The 9,248-nt window shown below is 39.2% G+C and overlaps 1 protein-coding gene across 3 annotated transcripts in view; it reads left to right on the forward strand.

Annotated features, from left to right (window-relative positions):
• Positions 1-9,248, forward strand: part of KCNQ1 (potassium voltage-gated channel subfamily Q member 1) — a 403,706-nt gene that overhangs the window by 155,934 nt on the left and 238,524 nt on the right. The gene's annotated exons all lie outside the window — the stretch shown is intronic.

Consider the following 9,248-nt stretch of genomic DNA (forward strand, 5'->3'; position numbering starts at 1 on the left):
TAGGGCCACCCTAACAGCCTCATTGTAGCTTCATCACCTTTTCAAAGGTCCTGTCTCCAAATATGCTGAGTCACATGCTGAGGTATTAAAGACTAGGGCTTCAATTGCAAATCTTGTGGGACACAATTCAGCCCATGACACAGGAATAGGCATGTTAATTTCAGTGATGTGGCCAGGTTGTTTTTCTTGGGTTGTCTGACCTTGAATTCCACAGGCAGGGTTCCTCTTTCCGGGCCGGCATTCCTGCCCACCCATCCTGGCAGAGTTGACTTGTTGTCAGCCAAGTGGGGCAGAGTTTCTCCACTGTACCTCTATTGACATCTAGTACCGGATAAGTCTTTGTTGAGGGAGGAAGTCCTGTCCATTGTAAGATGTTTAGCAGCATCTCTGGCCTCTACCAGGAAGCCAGCAGCATCATTCCCTCAGTTATGACAACCAAAAACATCTTGACATGTTGCCACATGTCCCCTGGAGGGCAAAATTGCCCCCAGTTGTGACCTGCTGGGCTAAGGTTGTCCCTCAGGATTCTTTCTTAAAACAAAACAAACTTTATTTGGCAATAATTTTGAACTACAGAAAAATTACAAGCATGAGATATAAAACACCTATATACCCTTCACTAAGACTTACCAGTTTACTAATTGTTGCATTTTGCCACATTCGCTTTATCATTTGAACCCCTTTCTCTACATTATATTCACGTTTTTCTGAAACATCTGTGAGTTGCATACTCCACAGCCCTTTGCCCCTAAACATTTTGCTGTGTATTTCTGAAAAATAAAGATATTATCTTTGAAAGCAAGAATACAGTTATTGACTTCTGCAATTAAACATCGATATAATACTTTTACCTAATTTAATGCCTATGTTCCCATTTTCTCAGTTGCCACGACAATGTCCTTTGTAGCATTTTTTCCTCCACTGAAAGATCCAGTTCAGGGTCAGTATTGCCTTTAGATGTGTCTCTTCAGTCTTCTTTAATCTGGAGCATTTCTAGTCTCTTTCTCTTGTTATGACACTGATATTTTTGAAAGATACAGTCCTGCCACTTCTTGGGGGAGTTTGATGTTTCCTCAGGTTAGATCCACGTTGTGTACTCTGTAAGTGACCTGATGTCCTTCTCAGTGTACCACATCCTGAGGCACACAGTGTATCTGCCCCTTATTGAAGATGTTATTTTGATCACCAAATTGAGGCATTATCCACTTTTCTACCTTACGGTTACTATATTTTGTCTTGCAACCGATAGAAAATCTGGGGGAGATTCTTTAAGGCCATGCATATACCCTGCTGCGTATCAAAAAAAGTCTCCCCAGATTTAAATGCTTTTGGAAACCAGGCTTTATTGTGGTAGTTGCAAAAATGATAATTTTCCAACTCTAGCACCTCTTCCACGAAAGTATAGAAAGAAAAAAAAATACTGTCCCGTTGGAATGGTTACCTCATCGTGGTTGTGATTTGCATTTTCCTAGTGATGCTGAGCGTTTTTCCATGTGCTTGGTGCTCAATTGTATATCTTCTTTAATGAAATATTTATTCAGATCTTTTGCCCATTTTAAAAAATGACACTTTTAGGCTTTTTATTTTTAGACATTCACATACAATGGTAAGAAATAATAGGGATCTCATGCACCCTTTAGTTAGTTTCCCTCAGTGGTAGCATCTTCTAAAACCATAGCACAATATGATAACCAGGATGTCAACAGTGAGAGTCAAGATACAGAGTGTTTCCATCACCACAAGGATTCCCATTGTTTGTCCTTTTACACCAACTTTCTCCCACCCTATTCCTCTAATCCCTGGCAACCACTCATCTGTTCTCTGATTCTGTAGTTTTGTCTTTTCAAAAATGCCATATAAATGGAATCACACCGTACACAGTATCTTAGAAACTGGGTCTTTTGGCTCAGCATCATTCTCTGGATTCATTCAAGATGTTTTGTATAGCGACAGTTCACTAAATTGTAGTGCTGAGTGGAATTTCATGATATGGACATATACCCCAGTTTATTTAACCATTCCCTCATCCAAGGACATGTGGGTCATTTCCAGTTTGGGCTATTACAAATCATAGTAGGCTGAACAATGGCCCCCAAAGTAGCCAGGTCCTAACTCCTGGAACCTATGACTATTGCCTTCTGTGGCAAAGGGCACTCTGCAGATGTGTTAAATGAAGGACCTTGAGATGGAGAGATCATCCTGGATTGTCTGAGTGGGTCCAGTGTAATCACAAGGGTCCTTATAAGAGGGAGGCAGAAGCATATTTGACTATAGAAGAGAAAGAGGGTTATGTGGCCATGGAAGCAGGGGCAGGAAATGGCAATGTGATTTGAGGAAGGGGTCACAAACCAAGGAATGCAGGCAGCTTCCAGAAGAAAAGGCAAGGAAAGGGAAGTGGAGCCTCCAGAAGGAACCGGCCCTGCTGACACCTTGATTTTTAGTCCCTTAAGACTCTTTTCAGACTTCTGGCCTCTAGAACTGTAAAAAAAAAAAAAAAAAAAAAAAAAAAAAAAAAGCTTGTGTTGTTTTAAGCCACTAAGTTTGTGGAAATGTATTACAGCAGCCATGGGAACCTTATACATTGATAAGGATGACATGAATATTCTTGTAAGGTTCTTGTGTGAACATAAGTTTTTATTTCTTTGGGATAAAAGCCGCTGGTAACTGCTGAGTTGTATGGCAGTTGCATGTTTAGTTTTATAAGAAACTACCAAACTGATTTTCCAGAGTGACTGCACCATTTCACATTCCCCATTCCTGCCAGCAATGTCTAAGTGATGTAGTTTCTCTGCATTCTTGCTGATATTTGATGTTCACACTGTTTTTCATTTTATCCATTCAGATAGGTGTGTAGTGAGATCTCATTGCGGTTTACATGTACATTTCCTCATTAGGATGATACTGAACATCTTTACATGTGCCTCTTTGCCATTTTTATGTTCTATTCAGTGAAATTCTTATTGATACCATTTTCCAATTTCCCAATTAGACTTTTTGTTACTGTTGAGTTTTGGGAGATATTTATATATTCTAGATACTTATACTAAGTCAGAAACAGGGTGCAAATATTTTACTCATTGTAGCTTTCATTGTCATCATCTCAACAAGGTACTTTATAGAGCAAACATTTTAAAGTTTGATGAGATTCAATGTGTCCTTCTTATGGATTGCACTTCTGATGTCAGGTCTAAGAAGACTTTGGCCCTGGACCCCAAATATTTTCTCCTATAGCTTTTTTCTAACAGCCTTATGGAGATAATAGTTTACATACATACAATTCACCCATTTAAAGAATATGATTGAATGGTTTTTAGTATAGGCATACCTCGGAGATATTGTGGTTCGGCTCCAGTACACTGCAATAAAGCAAATATTGCAATAAAGCAAGTCACACAAATTTTTTGGTTTACCACTGCATATAAAAGTTATGTTTAGCCGGGCGCGGTGGCTCAAGCCTGTAATCCCAGCACTTTGGGAGGCCGAGGCGGGCGGATCACGAGGTCAGGAGATCGAGACCATCCTGGCTAACACGGTGAAACCCCGTCTCTACTAAAAAATACAAAAAACTAGCCGGGCGCGGTGGCGGGCGCCTGTAGTCCCAACTACTCGGGAGGCTGAGGCAGGAGAATGGCGTGAACCCGGGAGGCGGAGCTTGCAGTGAGCTGAGATCCGGCCACTGCACTCCAGCCTGGGCGGCAGAGCGAGACTCCGTCTCAAAAAAAAAAAAAAAAAAAAGTTATGTTTATATTGTAGTCTATTAAGTGTGCAATAGCCCCATGTCTAAGAAAACAATGTGCCTACCTTAATTGAAAAACACTTTATTGCTAAAAAATGCTGACTCAGAATGAAGCGAGCATATGTTGTTGGAAAAATGGCACTGATAGACTTGCTCAATGCAGGCTTACCACACACATTTAATTTTTTAAAAACACAATATCCACAAAGTGCAATAAAGTGAAGTGTGCCTGTGTATCCCCAGAGCTGTGCAACTGCCACTCCATCTTCATCATTCCAAAAAGAAACCCAGTGCCTTTTAAATATCACCCCAAACCCACTATTCCATCCCCCCTCAGCCCTAGGCAATAACTAATCTTTCTCTCTATGGGTTTGCCTATTCTGGACATTTTATATAAATGGAATCATACAATGTATGGTCCTTTGTGACTGGTTGCTTTCACTTAGCATCATGTTTTCAAGGTTCGTACTTCATCTTTTTTTTTTTTTCCCGAGACAGAGTCTCACTCTGTTGCCCAGGCTGGAGTGCAGTGGCGTGATACCGGTTCACTGCAACCTCTGCCTCCCAGGTTCAAGCAATTCACCCGCCTCAGCCTCCCAAGTAGTTGGGATTACAGGCACATGCCACCATGCCTGGCTAATTTTTGTATTTTTAGTAGTGACGGGGTTTCGCCATGTTAGCCAGGCTGGTCTCGAACTCCTGACCTCAGGTGATCTGCCCGCCTTGGCCTCCTAACCTGCTGGGACCACAGGTGTGAGCCACTGCATCCAGTCCTTGTGCTTCATTCTTTTATGAATGAATAATCTACCATCATATGATATACAATGAATAAACATTTTGTTTATCCATTCATTTGTTGATAAGCATTTTAGATTGTTTCCATGTTTTGACTACTGGGAAAAATGCCTCTAGAACACGTGTATATGGGTTTTTGTGTGGACATGTGTCTTCATATCTCTTGGGCATGAAAGTGATATGAAAGGCTGGGTGTGGTGGTGGCTCACGCCTGTAATCCCAACACTTTGGGAGGCCGAGGCAGGTAGATCACCTGAGGTCAAGAGTTTGAGACCAGCCTGGCCAACATGGTGAAACGCCATCTCTACTAAAAATACAAAAATTAGCTGGGCGTGGTGGCAAGTGCCTGTAATTCCTGCTACTCGGGAGGCTCAGGCAGGAGAATTGCTTGAACCCAGGAGGAAGAGGTTGCAGTGAGCTGAGACCATGCCACTGCACTCCAGCCTGGGCAACAGAGCAAGACTCCGTTTCAAAAAAAAAAAAAAAAAAAAAAGAAAGGGCTATGAAAACACATGGGAATGGAAAGCTGAGTCAGATGATAACTCTTTTTTTTTTTTTTTTTTTTTTTTTTTTTTTTTTTTTTTGAGACGGAGTCTTGCTCTGTCGCCAACCTGGAGAGCAGTGGTGCGATCTCAGCTCACTGCAACCTCCGCCTCCTGGGTTCAAGCGATTCCCCTTTCTCAGCTTCCCAAATAGCTGGGATTACAGGCACGTGTCACCATGCCCAGCTAATTTTTTGTATTTTAGTAGAGATGGGGTTTCACCATGCTGTCCAAGATAGTCTCGATCTCCTGACCTTGTGATCCACCCGCCTCGGCCTCCCAAAGAGCTGGAATTACAGGTGTGAGCCATAGCACCCGGCCGATAACTATCTCTTTGAAGAACTGACCAATTATTTCCAAAGTGGGTGCATCATTTTACATTCTCACCACCAGCATATGAGCACTGTGCAATTTCTCCACATCCTCACCAATACTTGCTATTATCTTTTTTCAATTACAGCCATCTTAGTGGTTATTAACTGGTACCTCCTTTTGGGTTTGATTTACATTTTCCTATGACTAATCATGTTGAGCATCTTTTCATGTGTTTATTGACTATATATATGTCATCACTGAAGAAATGTCTATTCCAATTCTTCATCCATTCTTTAAGTTGGGATATTTGTCTTTTTGTTTTTGAGTTGTAAGAGTTATTTATATATTCAGTAACAAGTCCCCTATTGGATAAATTATTTGCAAATATTTCCTCCCATCTGTAGGTTGTCTTTTCACTTTCTTTAAGGTGTCTTTTGAAGCACAAAAGTTTTTAACTTTTATGAAGTCCAATGTATCTACTTTTTTGTTGTTGTTCCTTGTTCTTTGGTGTTATATCTAAGAAATCTCTGCCAAATCCAAGGTCATAAAGATTTACCCTTATGTTTACCCTAAGAATTTTATAGCTTTATCTGTTATGTATTTATGTCTTTGATCCACTTTGAGTTAATTTTTGTATATGATGTGGAGTGGTCCAATTTATTTTTCTCATGTGGATATCAATTGTTTTGATTGACTATTCTTTCCACATTGAATGTTCTTGGCATCCTTGTCAAAAATCAATTGACCATAGATGTATGGCTCCATTTTAACACTCTGATTCTATTCCCTTGATCTATATATCTATCTCATGCCAGTATCACATTTTCTTGAATACTGTTGCTTTGTAGTCATTTTGGAGATCAGGAAGTGTGAAGCCTCCAACTTTTCTTTTTCAAAATTGTTGCTATTCCGGGTCCTTTGCATTTTCATATGAAGTTTAACATCAGTTTATTATTCTACAAAGAAACCAGCTGAGATTCTGGTAAGCTGAGATTCTGGTAAGGATTGTGTTAAATTTGTAGATCAACACAATTCCGGGAGTGTTGCCATCTTAACAATATTAAGTCTTCTAGTCTATGAGCATGTAATGTCTTTCCATTTATTTGTATCTTCTTTTCTTTCAACAGCGTTTTGTAATTTTTCAGAGGATAAATTTTGTACTTCTTTTGTTAAATTTATTCCCAAGGTATTTTATTTTTCTTTAATATGGTAAAAATATACATAAAATCTACTATTTTACCCATTTTAGGTATATAGTTTTGTGGCATTAGGTAAATTTGCACGGTTGTGCTTTACTCTTTTTTCAGGTTGTTGTACATGGAGTTGTTTTCTTAATTATATTTTCAGATTGTTTTTTGACAGTGTGTAGAAACACAATTGATGTTTGTATACTGATTTTGTCTCCTGCAACCTTACTGAACTCATTAGTTATCATTGTTTCACAATGGATTCCTTGGGGTTTTCTGTATACAACAGTGATATGGTTTGGATGTTTGGTCCTTCCAAATCTCATATTAAAATGATTCCCAATGTTGGAGGCGGGGTCTGGTGGGAGGTGTTTGGATCATGCATGGAGCCCTCATGAATGGCTTGGTACCATCCCCATGGTAATCAGCGAGTTCTTACTGTGGTAGTTTATGCTAAGAGCTGGTTGTTTAAAGAACCTGCCACCTCCCTCCACCTTGCTCCTGCTCTTGCCATGTGATATGCCTGCCCCTCTGCCTTTCGCCATGATTGTAAGCTTCTTGAGGCCCTCACCAGGAGCAGGTGCTGGTGCCGTATTTCTTGTATAGCCTGAAGAACTGTGAGCCAATTAAAATATTCTTTATAAATTACCCAGCCTTGGGTGTACCTTTATAGTAATGCAAAACTGAACTAACACAAAGATTATGCCATCTCCAAGTAGTTTTACTTCTTTCCAGTCTGGATTCTTTCTCTTCCCAAATTGTCCTGGATAGAACACTCAGTAAATGTAGAATAGAAGTGGAAAGAGCAGATCTCTTTGTCTGGTTCCTGATCTTAATGGGGAAACATTCAGTCATTGCTGTTAAGTATGATATTAACTGTGATTTTTAATAGATGCCCTTTATCAGGTTGAAGATGTTCCCTTCTATTCCTAGTATACTGAGTACGGCTTTTTCTCCCATCATGGAAGGGTATTGAATTTTATCACCCAAATGCTTTTCTGTGTCTTTTATTCTATCGTTAATTGCTATAGACGGAATGTGTGTTTCCTCACAATGTATATGTTGAAATCCTAACCCCCAATGTTGGTATTAGGAAGTGAGGCCTTTGGGAAGTGGTTAGGTCATGAGGGTGGAGACCTCATGGAAGGGATTAGTGCCCTCGTAAAAGAGACCTCAGTGAGCTCCTTTTTTTCTTCCATCATATGAGGACACAAGAAGACAACTGTTCATGAACCAGAAAGTGGGTCCTCACCAGACGCTGAATCTGCCAGTGCCTTGACCTTGAACTTCCAAGCCTGTAAAATTGCAAAAAAAATTAATTTCTGTGTTTATAAGCCACCAGTTCGTGGTATTTTGTTATAACAGTCTGAACAGACTGACAGAAATCGTGGTGTTTTGTCTTTTATTCTATTGATAATGGTGCATTACATTAATTGATTTTCAGATGTTAATTCAACCTTGCATTCCTGAAATAAGTCCCATTTGGTTATAATGTGTAATCCTTTTTAAACATTGCTTGATTTTACTTGCTAGTATTTTGTTGAGGGTTTGAGGCTTTTACATCATTTTCATCACAGTTATTGTAACGAGATACAAAAATCAATAGTATTTCTATACACTGTCAAAAACAATCTGAAAATATAATTAAGAAAACAATCCCATTTACAACATCAAGAATAAAGCACAATAGCGTGGATTTACCTAATGCCACAGAACTATATACCTAAAATGGGTAAAATAAATTTTATAAGTTCTCTTTTCATGTTTTTGTCTGATTTTAGTGTCAGGGTGATACTGGACTCAAAGAATGTATTGGAAAATTTTTCCTCCTCTTCTATTTTTTTTTTTTTTGTTGTTGTTGTTGTTGTTGGAAGAGTTCATAAAGAATTTATATTCTTTAGATATTTGGCCACCTGGCCCTCTTGGGCTTTTCTTTTTGACTAGTGTTCTGATAACTAATTCAATCTCTTTAACTTGTTATAGATCCATTCACATTTTCTGCTTATTTCTTAGTCAGTTTTCATCTTTCTAGGTATTTGTCCATTTCATCTAAGTTGTGTAATTTATTGGCACAAAATTGTTCATAGTATTCCTTCATAATCCTTTTTATTTCTGTCAGGTTGGTAGTATACTTCCCTCATTCATTCCTTTTTCCTTTTCTTTTTCAGAAACAGAGTCTCTCTCTGTTGCTCAGGCTGGAATAGAGTGGTGTAATCATAGCTCACTGTAACCTTGATTTAGTCTCAAGTGATCCTTGCCCCTTACCTTATGATAGGTGTGCACCACAACACCAGCTGTTTTTCAAAAAATATTTTGTAGAGATAGGGTCTTGCTTTGTTGCGCAGGCTATTCTTGAACTCCTGGCCACAAGCAATTCTCCTGCCTTGGCCTCCCAAAGTGCTGGGATAACAGGGGTGAGCCACTGCAGCTAGCCTCTTTTTTTTTCCTTTAATTTGTAAAACTTCCATTCATTTTCAATTTTAGTGATTTTTCTCTCTCCTCCGTCGCCTCATGCACTTCCCCCTCTCTCTTTCCTCCTCCCCCTTTCTCCCTTTCTTCTCCTTCTCCCTCTCTCTTACCAATCTATCAAAGGTTTGTTAATTTTGCTGATCTTTTCAAAGAACAAAGTTTTGGATTTGTTGACTTTATTATTTTTATATTCCATATTTTATT

This window comes from Macaca thibetana, chromosome 14 (assembly GCF_024542745.1).
Source record: "Macaca thibetana thibetana isolate TM-01 chromosome 14, ASM2454274v1, whole genome shotgun sequence".
In the NCBI taxonomy this organism is placed as follows: domain Eukaryota; kingdom Metazoa; phylum Chordata; class Mammalia; order Primates; family Cercopithecidae; genus Macaca; species Macaca thibetana.